Source organism: Coregonus clupeaformis, chromosome 1 (assembly GCF_020615455.1).
Source record: "Coregonus clupeaformis isolate EN_2021a chromosome 1, ASM2061545v1, whole genome shotgun sequence".
NCBI classification, from domain to species: domain Eukaryota; kingdom Metazoa; phylum Chordata; class Actinopteri; order Salmoniformes; family Salmonidae; genus Coregonus; species Coregonus clupeaformis.
In genome coordinates this window covers 14059300-14074977 of record NC_059192.1, presented here as the reverse complement: position 1 = coordinate 14074977, position 15678 = coordinate 14059300, and positions in this window count along the sequence as shown.

Genomic DNA, 15678 nt, shown 5'->3' with positions numbered 1-15678 from the left:
TTATATGATACATACAGTGAGGGGAAAAAAGTATTTGATCCCCTGCTGATTTTGTACGTTTGCCCACTGACAAAGACATGATCAGTCTATAATTTTAATGGTAGGTTTATTTGAACAGTGAGAGACAGAATAACAACAAAAAAATCCAGAAAAACGCATGTCAAAAATGTTATAAATTGATTTGCATTTTAATGAGGGAAATAAGTATTTGACCCCTCTGCAAAACATGACTTAGTACTTGGTGGCAAAACCCTTGTTGGCAATCACAGAGGTCAGACGTTTCTTGTAGTTGGCCACCAGGTTTGCACACATCTCAGGAGGGATTTTGTCCCACTCCTCTTTGCAGATCTTCTCCAAGTCATTAAGGTTTCTAGGCTGACGTTTGGCAACTCGAACCTTCAGCTCCCTCCACAGATTTTCTATGGGATTAAGCTCTGGAGACTGGCTAGGCCACTCCAGGACCTTAATGTGCTTCTTCTTGAGCCACTCCTTTGTTGCCTTGGCCGTGTGTTTTGGGTCATTGTCATGCTGGAATACCCATCCACGACCCATTTTCAATGCCCTGGCTGAGGGAAGGAGGTTCTCACCCAAGATTTGATCGTACATGGCCCCGTCCATTGTCCATTTGATGCGGTGAAGTTGTCCTGTCCCCTTAGCAGAAAAACACCCCCAAAGCATAATGTTTCCACCTCCATGTTTGACGTGGGGATGGTGTTCTTGGGGTCATAGCCAGCATTCCTCCTCCTCCAAACACGTTGAGTTGATGCCAAAGAGCTCGATTTTGGTCTCATCTGACCACAACACTTTCACCCAGTTCTCCTCTGAATCATTCAGATGTTCATTGGCAAACTTCAGACAGGCCTGTATATGTGCTTTCTTGAGCAGGGGGACCTTGCGGCGCTGCAGGATTTCAGTCCTTCATGGCGTAGTGTGTTACCAATTGTTTTCTTGGTGACTATGGTCCCAGCTGCTTTGAGATCATTGACAAGATCCTCCCGTGTAGTTCTGGGCTGATTTCCTCACCGTTCTCATGATCATTGCAACTCCACGAGGTGAGATCTTGCATGGAGCCCCAAGCCGAGGGAGATTGACAGTTCTTTTGTGTTTCTTCCATTTGCGAATAATCGCACCAACTGTTGGCACCTTCTCACCAAGCTGCTTGGCGATGGTCTTGTAGCCCATTCCAGCCTTGTGTAGGTCTACAATCTTGTCCCTGACATCCTTGGAGAGCTATTTGGTCTTGGCCATGGTGGAGAGTTTGGAATCTGATTGATTGATTGCTTCTGTGGACAGGTGTCTTTTTATACAGGTAACAAGCTGAGATTAGGAGCACTCCCTTTAAGAGTGTGCTCCTAATCTCAGCTCGTTACCTGTATAAAAGACATCTGGGAGCCAGAAATCTTTCTGATTGAGAGGGGGTCAAATACTTATTTCCCTCATTAAAATGCAAATCAATTTATAACATTTTTGACATGCGTTTTTCTGGATTTCTTTGATGTTATTCTGTCTCTCACTGTTCAAATAAACCTACCATTAAAATTATAGACTGATCATTTCTTTGTCAGTGGGCAAATGTACAAAATCAGCAGGAGATCAAATACTTTTTTCCCTCACTGTACATATTTGCAAGTTCAATCACTATCCTCTTGCATTGCCATGCTGGAAATGCAGTTGTTTTTTATCGAAATGGCAGTTAAAATTTGAATTGACCAAAATGTTCTATATAAAATCCCTTTTTTTCTACAGTGCCTTCAGAAAGTATTCACACCCCTTGACTTTTTCCACATTTTGTTGTGTTACAGCCTGAATTTAAAATAAATTAAATATATATATTTTTGTCACTGGCCTACACACAGTACCCCATAATGTCAAAGTGAAATTCTGTTTTTCAAAAAAATAAATATAAAACATGACAAGATTAAATGTCTTGAGTCAATCAGTATTCAACCCTTCATGTTATGGCAAGCCTAAATACGTTCAGGAGTAAAGATGTGCTTAACAAGTCACATAATAAGTTGCATGGACTCTGGTGCAATAATAGCATTTAACATGATTTTTGAATGACTCATCTCTGTTCCCCACACATACAATTCAATTATCTGTAAGGTCCCTCAGTCGAGCAGTGAATTTCAAACACAGATTCAACCACAAAGACCATGGAGGTTTTCCAATGCCTTGTAAAGAAGGGCAGCTATTGGTAGATGGGCTTTAAAAAAAAAAATTTAAGCAGACATTGAATATCCCTTTTCAGCATGGTGAAGCTATTAATTACACTTTGGATGGTGTATCAATACACCCAGTCACTACAAAGATACAGGCGTATTTCCTAACTCAGTTGCCGGAGAGGAAGGAAACCGCCTAGGGATTTCACCATGAGGCCAATTGTGACTTTAAAACAGTTACAGAGTTTAATGGCTGTGATGGGAGAGAACTGAGGATGGATTAACAACATTGTCATGTGGAGTAACTACAAAGTGAAAAGAAGGAAGCCTGTACAGAATACAAATATTCCAAAACATGCATCCTGTTTGCAAAGTGCATATTTGCAATCCCTAAATGTGATTTGTTCAGTATAAAAACACAATTTCTACCATATCAACCTCACTCAAACATTGTGGTGGTGTTATGGGGTATTCCGGGTACATTCAAGTGACCTTTCAACCTCTCCAAAGTGTCCGAATGTGGTAATTTCACAGTTTTTGCACACTGGATGTCCCTAAAAGTTATTGTTCACTATAAAAACTAAAATTTCTACAACACCAACCTCTCTCAAACATTGTGGTGGTGTCGGGGGACATACAGGGGATATCCAAGTGTTGTGCCTGAACGTTTAGCCTAGGCATATCCAATGAATTGGTCCCACATACAAATGAACTGTTTACAAAAACAATATAAAAGCAACAGATATACATTAAAAATATATAAAAATGTCTTATCAAACACAAACTTGGTTACACACGTGTCCTTCACTAAAAAAAGGTGCAAAAATAGAAATAAGCGGAACTATTTACAAATGGCATTCGTGTTCGTTTTACGTCCCAGGTGTTGATGATTAGATTTCAATTTCACCATAGCTTGTGCATGTCGTCATAGTCTTTGAAGCAGTCCCTCTCTGCAAGGAAACAAAAAAACTAACTAGCATTTCGGACAGAAGATCTGGCATTTCACCCTTTTTTCCCCCCCCTGTGTTTTGTGCAATGCTTTCAGTTCTTCCTTTTGTAATGTATGTTGGATAGTGGCACTCACCTTGAGCGGGGGGTCTTGTGATGGTTGTGAGGTTGCTTTGGGCGCCCAATTCAGCCATTTCCAACACCAGCTGCTCTCGGAAAGCCAACTGGGTGAGAGGGGTTTGACCTTTTGCTTTGGCCATATGCTTGTGGAGAATGAAAGCATTTACTGTAACAATGTCCACAAAGTGGTAAAAAAAAGTATTACACCACTTCCTGGTTTTGTGGAGGACCTGGTAGTAGCCTATCAGAGCATCAGATAGGTCGACACCCCACCCATGCTGGCATTGTAGTCCTTCACAGAAACGGGGACATTCTTCCTTTTTCACCATCCTTGAGACATGGTTGTTATTGAATGCCTTATGCTGTGTGGGGAAACCAATTATGTTAGGACGAATGGTGCCACAAGCCCCTATTTTATTCTTCAAGAGATCTATGAAAAGTGGATGTAAATCCTCTGCATCCTCCACTCTGTGGTGAATAAAATAAATTGATATATTGCTGTAAGACACAGAATTACAGTTGACAAAATTTACAAAACGACAGTACTGTAAAGTTAAAACACCAAGCCTAATCTTGATCTGTAGTGACTCACATAGAACAGTTTAGTCATTTAGCAGACGCTCTTATCCAGAGCGACTTCCAATTAGTGAGTGCATACATTTTTCATACTGACCCCCGTGGGAATCGAACCCACAACCCTTGCGTTGCAAGCGCCTTGCTCTACCAACTGAGCTACAGGAGGGTGAAGCACACACAATGCAAACAGTAACACTTTGGAGACAAAGGCAGAGGTGAGAACCACAAATAAACAATGGCCATGTGAGTTTAGTGGCCTCTCCAAAGTTACAAGGTTAAAATGTATACATATAGTAAATTAGCTATATAAAGTCATGAAAATAATTTACTTACAGATCGAAAAGTGGATCCAATCCTTCTAGAAAGCAATCTTCATCAGCCGAGTCGAAATACTCGTTGTCCAAATCGCTCCCCTGATCCGAGTCCGACCAGTATTTTATTCAAAGCTTCTATGTCGGTATACTTATTCATAGTTGCCTTCTTTTTAGCTTCCTGTTCGATATTCTTAGTTTTTACCTTTATTTCCCCACTTGAGGAGCCATCTTTTATGCGAAAGTGATGAAATTAAAGCGATGAAATCTGTTTACAATGTAAAGTAGTGTGCTCGGTGCGCCTCGTCTCTGAGCCAGGTAGCAATAGTTTGCATTACGCATAAAAGGTTCTAGGCCTTGCTTTGTCACATCCAGGTCAACTGCATATCCCTGGAAAGCTTATCTCATTGGCTACAAGACTGTCAAGGTGCCATAGTAGCCAATCCCCTGTGTAACGGATGCCTATGGCGCGTAAGCAGGCGACGTCATATTTTTGATGCGCAAAGATAGTCACTCTGTGGACATTTTATGTTGCCATTAAGTCATACATCATCAGATAACATTGGCAATTGGCTAGATTTGTTCCTACCAACCTAAGGATTAATTTCATACCCCCCGTGTAGCTATAGCTCAAACACAGATCAAATCGATGTTTGCTGTTTGGTGAAAAAATTAAAAATTTGACTCTCGGGGCAGGTGATCAATAATGGTAGGTCACAGGCAGACAAACAAGACATCCTCATGATCTGTGGAGTCTCGGCTTTCGGGGTGTATCGACGTATTCCGTGTTTATTTCGTTTATGCTTCACAACGCTAACCGGAATGTAGGTAGCAGCCATCTTGAAATGAGGTCATCGGCTCGGCCTGCCCTTATACATTCGTATGCCCATATATGGTACTAAGTCACACCAAAGGTTTTAAGGCACAGATCAATAGCCAAGAGACTCAGCTTTCCGCAGGCACTCTGCTTTTGCAGATAGGGGCTACCATTCTCATACCAGACTGAATTGAATAAAACAAATCTAATAGGGTCCCCAAATATGGGGACTTTACATTTAAGAGGTTAAACATCACATTGCAAAACAGCATTATGTGACTTGTAAACCAGGAGTTTCCAAACACCACTGTGTTAGGGTATAACTAGGCCCTGAAAGAAAGGCATTATGACATATACTTATTAATTACATTTTAAAGGACAGTAAGGCTGGTGGAACCGTTCATAGAGGCTTCTAGGAAGAACCCTCTAACAACATAAGGGTTCTCGGTAGAACTCTACATAGAGGGTTCTAGGTAGAACCATATACAGTGGGTTCTATGAAGAACCCCACATAGAGTGTTCTAGGTAGAACCCTCTGCAAAGGGTTCTACCTAGCACCAAAAAGGGTTCTATATGGTTCTACTTAGCACCTTTTTTTTTTCTAAGAGCGATTTTCCACAGAGCAAAACCCTGAGTGTGCCACCTTCTGGCAATTCGATTTAGATTCATGCATGTTTCTACTAGTGGTCCATTAGGGCTTTTATGAGGCTGATGACTCATGAATCATGTTATCCAAGTGGAAAGTTTTTTCTTACCAATGTCTGGATGCATTGGAAAGTCCCACTCTCTGGGGACCCAAACCATGTGCTATTCTGTTAATCATGACCAGGTGATATAATTGTGAGCAATAGAGATTGAAACACATTGCTACATCCAGGAGTTGTTTGTGGACCATGTGACCTGACCATTAAACAAGAATGTATACAGTAGCATGTACTCATTTTATTGTTTCTAACAAACAGTTTACTTTCTTACTTTATATGGACAATAGTATCCATGTTAATTAGGACCTTTCCAATGTTACTGAAATCAGATGAAAGCGCCAAAAGCCCCTGTTGAAACGGATGCAGACATTTCCTGACCTCTCCTTATAAGGGGAAATACAGAATGAAGTCCACTACTTACAAAGGAGCAGTAATCAACACTTCCACCCTCTGAATATCAAAATACATATGAAGTCGCCGAAGCCTCGTCTAAAAAGGGAAAAGGACAACTTTCTGAGATTGACAATGGAGAATTTCCCATAAATAATTGAAGATTTGCTGGCCTATGCAATACACCATATAATATTGTATGATTATATGAATAGCATTCTCACGTAGGTGTTCCTTTTGTCCAGTGTGGAGTGCAATAGAGATTGCATCATCTGTGGACCTGTTGGGGCTGTATGCAAATTGGTGTGGGTCTAGGGTTTCTGGGGTAATGGTGTTGATGTGAGCCATGACCAGCCTTGCAAAGCACTTCATGGCTACAGACGTGAGTGCTACGGGTCTGTAGTGATTTAGGCTGGTTACCTTAGTGTTCTTGGGCACAGGGACTTTGGTGGTCTGCTTGAAACATGTTGGTATTACAGACTCAGTCAGGGACAGGTTGAAAATGTCAGTGAAGACACTTGCCAGTTGGTCAGCGCATGCTCGGAGTACACGTCCTGGTAATCCGTGTGAATGTTGACCTGTTTAAAGGTCTTACTCACATCGGCTACGGAGAGTGTGATCACACAGTCGTCCGGAACAGCTGATGCTCTCATGCATGCTTCAGTGTTGCTTGCCTCGAAGCGAGCATAGAAGTAATTTAGCTCGTCTGTTAGGCTTGTGTCACTGGGCAGCTTGTGGCTGTGCTTCCCTTTGTAGTCTGTAATAGTTTGCAAGCCTTGCCACATCTGACGAGCGTCGGAGCCGGTGTAGTACGATTCAATCTTAGTCCTGTATTGACGCTTTGCCTGTTTGATGGTTCATCGGAGGGCATAGTGGGATTTCTTATAAGCGTCCGGGTTAGAGTCCCGCTCCTTGAAAGCGGCAGCTCTACCCTTTAGGTCAATGCGGATGTTGCCTGTAATCCATGGTTTATGACTTTGAATCAACGTGGAAAACTGATTGGATTTGCATAAACTTTTAACCTAAATTCAATGACATGGTGAAAAAGTTTTTGATTTTACATTGAATTCATGTTAGTTGACAACTCAACCAAATGTAAATCAAAACTCAGTGGTGTAAAGTACTTAAGTAAAAATACTTTAAAGTACTACTTAAGTCGTTTATTGGGTATCTGTACTTTACTTTACTATTTTATTTTTTACAACTTTTACTTCACTACATTCCTAAAGAAAATAATGTACTTTTTACTCCATACATTTTCCCTGACACCCAAAAGTACTTGTTACATTTTGAATGCTTTGCAGGACAGGAAAATTGTCCAATTCACACACTTATCAAGAGAACATCCCTGGTCATCCCTACTACCTGATCTGGCGGATTCATTAAACACAAATGCTTCATTTGTAAATTATGTCTGAGTGTTGGAGTGTGCCCCTGGCTATCCGCACATTAAAAAAACAAGAAAATCATTACATTTACATTTTAGTCATTTAGCAGACGCTCTTATCCAGAGCATACATTTTCATACTGGCCCCCCGTGGGAAACGAACCCACAACCCTGGCGTTGCAAGCGCCATGCTCTACCAACTGAGCTACAGGGGACTAAAATCATGCCATCTGATTAGCTTAATATAAGGAATTTGAAATGATTTATACTTTTTACTTTTCACACCACTGTCAAAACTAGATGTTGAACTCAGTGATTGAACAAAGCCCAGTGGGTGGCTTTGTTTAATCACTGAGTCACGGGTGAACTTAAAGCGGGGAACCACTATTTGGAGCAATATCACACATACTGAGAAGATTAAGGCCAACTAGGTGAAAAATCTATCGAAATGCCCTTGAGCAATGCACTTAACCCTAATTGCTCTGGATAAGAACGTCTGCTAAATGACAATAAAAGAATTATCTTTTACAGAGAAGTATGATGGATCCTTCATGGTCCTCTGTCTCTTCCCAAACCAAATTTGAACCAAATTGCTATGTGGATATTACCCTGAGGCTGATGGTGTTTAGACTTTCAATTAAGACCTAGACAACCAGGTGAGTGGAGTTCCTTAATAATTACCTAAATTCATCAATCTAGTACAAGGGAGGAGTGAAAACCCGCAGACACTCCACCCTCTGTGGAACAATTTTGGCACGTGTCTTACAAAGAACCGTTGTCTTCCAAAAAGGGTTATTCTGATCAAAAAGGTTCTTGGTAGAACCCTATCCCTCTGCAAAGAACCCTTTTGGAACCCTCTTTTCTAAGAGTGTAGTTTGTGTGGGTTGGTGTGTCTTACTTCAATGAAAATAGGTCTTTATATTTCACACAGATAAAGGAATTGGTTCGTGTTTGAATTTGAAGACTGTAACATTATCTGGAAGCAGTTGTTACTATACACTGTAAAAATGTCCTGTAAATTTTACAGTATATATAGTCAATTTGCATGTGTGCGGTTTATCCTTCCTGGGGTCACCAGAGACCAATAAGTACTCCTCAAGAAACCTTTGTTAATCGATACCTCTTTCTCTTGTTTTGAACACATTCCTAGAAAATATTGTTTCACATGTAAACAAAAGTAAATTGACGCCCATCTATTAGTGTTTCTTGTAATACGTTCTCAAGACCGTGAGCTGCAACAATGTCTATTTGTAGTTGTAAGCTCCAGTTCAAGTGTTCTGAGTTATCTTCCTGCAGACATTGGGAAAAGAGAAAAGACCCATAATGCCTTTTGAATTCTTAAATTCAACAAGAAAAATTTGAGCACTGTGTGGTTAGTCTTCTCTAGTGATATTTTAATGTACATAAATCTCTGCACTTGTGCTGTAGATCAACATCTGTGTAACATGATCAATGTAAAGTGTCTCATTAAGGGCAGTGTGTGAACAGATAGTGGGACAGAGTGTGGAGCTCAAATAAACCCACAGATCCAGTCAGCACTGCTACAAATAGTAGCAGAATTGGGATTTGGCAATGCAACCAATGTTTGTGTCGTAAGCTCGGAAATTACCTCCTAGGGGTTTATGGGAATGGGAGGGTCTCAGTTTGTAACCTGACTCCAAAGGACCAGTCAGGACAAGTCTAAACTCTCCTTATCTTACATCAGAAAGGGAGAGTCAACACTTGACTCACATCCTTGCTCTCCTTTGTGCTGTCTTGTGTGAACATTAACTTTGCCTTTGATATGAGTTTCTGTGGAACCTGCTTGCACAGTTTTTTATTTCTTTTTATTAGTCATTTAGCAGACGCTCTTATCCAGAGCGACTTACATGAGCAATTAGGGTTAAGTGCCTTGCTCAAGGGCACATCGACAGATCTTTCACCTAGTCGGCTCGGGGATTAGAACCAGCGACCTTTCCGTTACTGTAACAACGCTCTTAACCACTAAGCTACCTGCCGTTGAAGTCGGAAGTTTACATACACCTTCGCCAAATACATTTAAACTCAGTTTAATCCTGACATTTAATCCTAGTAAAAATTCCCTGTCTTAGGTCAGTTAGGATCAACACTTTATTTTAAGAATGTGAAATGTCAGAATAATAGTAGAAAGAATGATTTATTTCAGCTTTTATTTCTTTCATCACATTCCCAGTGGGTCAGAAGTTTACATACACTCAATTAATATTTGGTAGCATTGCCTTTAAATTGTTTAACCTGGGTCAAACGTTTCGGGTAGCCTTCCACAAGCTTCCCACAATAAGTTGGGTGAATTTTGGCCTGACAGAGCTGGTGTAACTGAGTCAGGTTCGTAGGCCTCCTTGCTCGCACACACTTTTTCAGTTCTGCCCAGGATTGAGGTCAGGGCTTTGTGATGGCCACTCCAATACCTTGTCTTTGTTGTCCTTAAGCCATTTTGCCACAACTTTGGAAGTATGCTTGGGGTCATTGTCCATTTGGAAGACCCATTTGCAACCAAGCTTTAAGTTTCTCACTGATGTCTTGAGATGTTGCTTCAATATATCCACATAATTTTCCTTCCTCATGATGCCATCTATTTTGGAAGTGCACCAGTCCTTCCTGCATCAAAGCACCCCCACAGCATGATGCTGCCACCCCCGTGCTTCACGGTTGGGTTTGTGTTCTTCGGCTTGCAAGCTACCCCTTTTTCCTCCAAACATAACAATGGTCATTATGGCCAAACAGTTCTATTTTTGTTTCATCAGACCAGAGGACATTTCTCCAAAAAGTACGATCTTTGTCCCCATGTGCAGTTGCAAACAGTAGTCTGCCTTTTTTATGGCGGTTCCTTGCTGAGCGACCTTTCAGGTTATGTCGATATAGGACTCGTTTTACTGTGGATATAGATACTTTTGTACCGGTTTCCTCCAGCATCTTCACACGGTCCTTTGCTGTTGTTCTGGGATTGATTTGCACTTTTCGCACCAAAGTACGTTAATCTCTAGGAGACAGAACGCGTCTCCTTCCTGAGCGGTATGACGGCTGCGTGGTCCCATGGTGTTTATATTTGCGTACTATTGTTTGTACAGATGAACGTGGTACCTTCAGGCGTTTGGAAATTGCTCCCAAGGATGAACCAGACTTGTAGAGGTCTTAGCTGATTTATTTTGATTTTCCTATGATGTCAAGCAAAGAGGCACTGAGTTTGAAGGTAGGCCTTGAAATACATTCACAGGTACCCCTCCAATTGACTCAAATTATGTCAAATAGCCTATCAGAAGCTTCTAAAGCCATGACATCGTTTTCTTGAATTTTCCAAGCTGTTTAAAGGCACAGTCAACTTAGTGTATGTAAACTTCTGACCCATTGTGATACAGTGAATTATAAGTGGCTAGAATTTTAAGTGCAGATGAAGATGGGCTTTAGCCCCGAACGAACCCCTTGTTAGTTATACAACATGCAGTTTACAGAAAGTACTCTATTGCCATTCCTCATTGTGCAAACAAAATGTTGTAATTACTGTGGTTTTCTTAACAGATGTTTATCAAAAGTAGGGCTTGATAGGACATCTATTAGTCATCATGGTCTATTATCCAAACAGAAAATTATCCAGTGGTATTTTTTATTTTTGTACACTAAGTGTTAAATCAATACTGAAAGTGTTGAGTCTGTGGACCCATATAGACACCGGAACAGTGTTAAATTAATTGTAGAGTTACCACCCATGACTGTATTTGTTAGTGACAGAGACATGGTTGTTGCATTCATCAAGTGAGATCCTATGTGAATATGTTATCATAATACACTGAACAAAAATACAAACGCAACATGGTTGTGAGTTTCATGAGCTGAAATAAAAGATCCCTGAAATTTTCCATACGCATAAAAAGTTTATTTCTCTCAAATGTTATGCACAAATATGTTTACATACCTGTTAATGAACATTTCTCCTTTGCCAAGATAATCCATCCACTTGACAGGTGTTTCACATCAAGAAACTGATTAAACAGCATGATCATTACACAAGTGCACCTTGTGCTGGGGACAATAAAAGGCCACTCCCATGGTGGCAGTGGGTTTATGGTATGGGCAGCCATAAACTATGGACAATGAACACAATTGCATTTTATTGATGGCAATTTTAATGCACAAAAATACCATGATGAGATCCTGAGGCCCATTATGAGGTCCTTTTTTTTTTTTAAGGTATCTGTGACCAACAGATTAATATTTGTATTCTCAGTCGTGAAATCCATAGATTAGGACCTAATTAATTTACACTGCTCAAAATAATAAAGGGAACACTAAAATAACACATCCTAGATCTGAATGAATGAAATAATCTCATTAAATACTTTTTTTCTTTACATAGTTGAATGTGCTGACAACAAAATCACACAAAAATTATCAATGGAAATCAAATTTATCAACCCATGGAGGTCTGGATTTGGAGTCACCCTCAAAATTAAAGTGGAAAACCACACTACTGGCTGATCCAACTTTGATGTAATGTCCTTAAAACAAGTAGAAATGAGGCTCAGTAGTGTGTGTGGCCTCCACGTGCCTGTATGACCTCCCTACAACGCCTGGGCATGCTCCTGATGAGGTGGCGGATGGTCTCCTGAGGGATCTCCTCCCAGACCTGGACTAAAGCATCCGCCAACTCCTGGACAGTCTGTGGTGCAACGTGGCGTTGGTGGATGGAGCGAGACATGATGTCCCAGATGTGCTCAATTGGATTCAGGTCTGGGGAACGGGCGGGCCAGTCCATAGCATCAATGCCTTCCTCTTGCAGGAACTGCTGACACACTCCAGCCACATGAGGTCTAGCATTGTCTTGCATTAGGAGGAACCCAGGGCCAACCGCACCAGCATATGGTCTCACAAGGGGGTCTGAGGATCTCATCTCGGTACCTAATGGCAGTCAGGCTACCTCTGGCGAGCACATGGAGGGCTGTGCGGCCCCCCAAAGAAATGCCACCCCACACCATGACTGACCTACCGCCAAACCGGTCATGCTGGAGGATGTTGCAGGCAGCAGAACATTCTCCACGGCGTCTCCAGACTCTGTCACGTCTGTCACGTGCTCAGTGTGAACCTGCTTTCATCTGTGAAGAGCACAGGGCGCCAGTGGCGAATTTGCCAATCTTGGTGTTCTCTGGCAAATGCCAAACGTCCTGCACGGTGTTGGGCTGTAAGCACAACCCCCACCTGTGGACGTCGGGCCCTCATACCACCTTAATGGAGTCTGTTTCTGACCGTTTGAGCAGACACATGCACATTTGTGGCCTGCTGGAGGTCATTTTGCAGGGCTCTGGCAGTGCTCCTCCTGCTCCTCCTTGCACAAAGGCGGAGGTAGCAGTCCTGCTGCTGGGTTGTTGCCCTCCTACGGCCTCCTCCACGTCTCCTGATGTACTGGCCTGTCTCCTGGTAGCGCCTCCATGCTCTGGACACTACGCTGACAGACACAGCAAACATTCTTGCCACAGCTCGCATTGATGTGCCATCCTGGATGAGCTGCACTACCTGAGCCACTTGTGTGGGTTGTAGACTCCGTCTCATGCTACCACTAGAGTGAAAGCACCGTCAGCCAGGCAGCATAGGAACTGAGAAGTGGTCTGTGGTCACCACCTGCAAAACCAGTCCTTTATTGGGGGTGTCTTGCTAATTGCCTATAATTTCCACCTGTTGTCTATTCCATTTGCACAACAGCATGTGGAATTTATTGTCAATCAGTGTTGCTTCCTAAGTGGACAGTTTGATTTCACAGAAGTGTGATTGACTTGGAGTTACATTGTGTTGTTTAAGTGATCCCTTTATTTTTTTGAGCAGTGTATTTAAATTGACTAATTTCCTCATATAAACTGTAACTCAGTAAAACCTTTGAAATTGTTGCATGTTGAATTTATATTTTTGTACAGTATATCTTTTATACCATGCGTATTCCTCAGCATGCTCTATTGCAGGTTAATTTTTAGAATTGTTTGTTTCAATATCTATGTCAATATCTATGTTTGATTGATTAATTGATTAATCTTATGCTACTCAAATATAAATGACAAACATTTTCCAATATGTTACTTGGATTTATTGCACCCATTACTGAAATGGTTGTTGTTCCAGTTTAGATGCTTTAGGTAATCTCATAGCGTAGTTTCCTCAACCCAGTAGTCATTCTGAACACAGGTTGCAGGTGATACATTTTATTTATTTATTTGGATCTCCTAACTCTGGCTGGATTCCAACAGGAATTACACACCACCTTGCAAACCAATATAATGTGCCTTGAATGCTTGATGTGGCCTGTAAACCATGAGTTTCAGGCCATTGTATTACACTCTCAGAATTGTTGTTGTTATTCGTAAAGGGGTACAAACACTTGTCACTGTAGTGGTACCCTGTAAGATACCTTTAGTTATACATGTCACGCCCTGGCTCTGGGGACTCTGTTATGTTGAGCCAGGGTGTGTAGATTCTATGTGTTTGTGTTCTGTGTTGTAGATCTAGTTCATGTGTTTCTATGTTGGCCAGTGTGGTTCTCAATCAGAGGCAACGTGTATCAGCTGTTGCTTGTTGTCTCTGATTGAGAATCATACTTTAGCAGCAAGTTTTCCCACAGTGTTTGTGGGATCTTGTTCCGTGTTGGTTTGTGTTAGACCGAGGACGGCACGTTATCGTTTGTTGTTTTGTTCGTGTAATCTCTATTAATAAAGTAATATGTTTGCATTCCACGCTGCGCCTTGGTCCTCCTCCTTCGACGATCGTGACAATACATGCATAATTGGCCTGCAAGTAGGGTTGCAAAAATCTTAGATGAAGTATTTCAGATTTCCTGCTTCCATTTCCAGGAAACTTCCAACCAGAATTTCTATAACACCTGTGAATTTTTCAACCATACCTGCAAGTCACATCACACTGGCTTGTAAAGTGATGTGTAATTCCGATTGGAATCCAGCCAGAGTTAGGCACTCCACCAGTTGGATTTATTCATCACCTGCAAACTGCATTTAGAATGAGTGTCAGGATTAACTAAACCATCTAAACTGGAACAAACATTTCAGTAACGAGGGCAAAAAATAATCTAACCAACTGATTGGAATAGTTTAGAGAAATGTATGTCATTTATCTTCGTTTAGCATAAGCTCAATCAATCAATCAATCAATGTACATGCACAAACAGATATTGAAACAAACAATTCTAAAAATCTATGTGCAATAGAGCATGCTGGGAAATATGATAATGATACGTGTGGTTTTTGGTTTAAAGTGACGTGTATGAGATTCAAGCCCCTGTATTAGGGTAAAACTAGGCCCTCAAAATAAGGCCTTATGAAATACGTATGCTTTTGTGTTATATACAGTGGGGAGAACAAGTATTTGATACACTGCCGATTTTGCAGGTTTTCCTACTTACAAAGCATGTAGAGGTCTGTATATTTTATCATAGGTACACTTCAACAGTGAGAGACGGAATCTAAAACAAAAATCCAGAAAATCACATTGTATGATTTTTAAGTAATTAATTTGCATTTTATTGCATGACATAAGTATTTGATCACCTACCAACCAGTAAGAATTCCGGCTCTCACAGACCTGTTAGTTTTTCTTTAAGAAGCCCTCCTGTTCTCAACTCATTACCTGTATTAACTGCACCTGTTTGAACTCGTTACCTGTATAAAAGACACCTGTCTACACACTCAATCAAACAGACTCCTACCTCTCCACAATGGCCAAGACCAGAGAGCTGTGTAAGGACATCAGGGATAAAATTGTAGACCTGCACAAGGCTCGGATGGGCTACAGGACAATAGGCAAGCAGCTTGGTGAGAAGGCAACAACTGTTGGCGGAATTATTAGAAAATGGAAGAAGTTCAAGATGACGGTCAATCACCCTCGGTCTGGGGCTCCATGCAAGATCTCACCTCGTGGGGCATCAATGATCATGAGGAAGGTGAGGGATCAGCCCAGAACTACACGGCAGGACCTGGTCAATGACCTGAAGAGAGCTGGGACCACAGTCTCAAAGAAAACCATTAGTAACACACTACGCCGTCATGGATTAAAATCCTGCAGCACACGCAAGGTCCCCCTGCTCAAGCCAGCGCATGTCCAGGCCCGTCTGAAGTTTGCCAATGACCATCTGGATGATCCAGAGGAGGAATGGGAGAAGGTCATGTGGTCTGATGAGACAAAAATAGAGCTTTTTGGTCTAAACTCCACTCGCCGTGTTTGGAGGAAGAAGAAGGATGAGTACAACCCCAAGAAC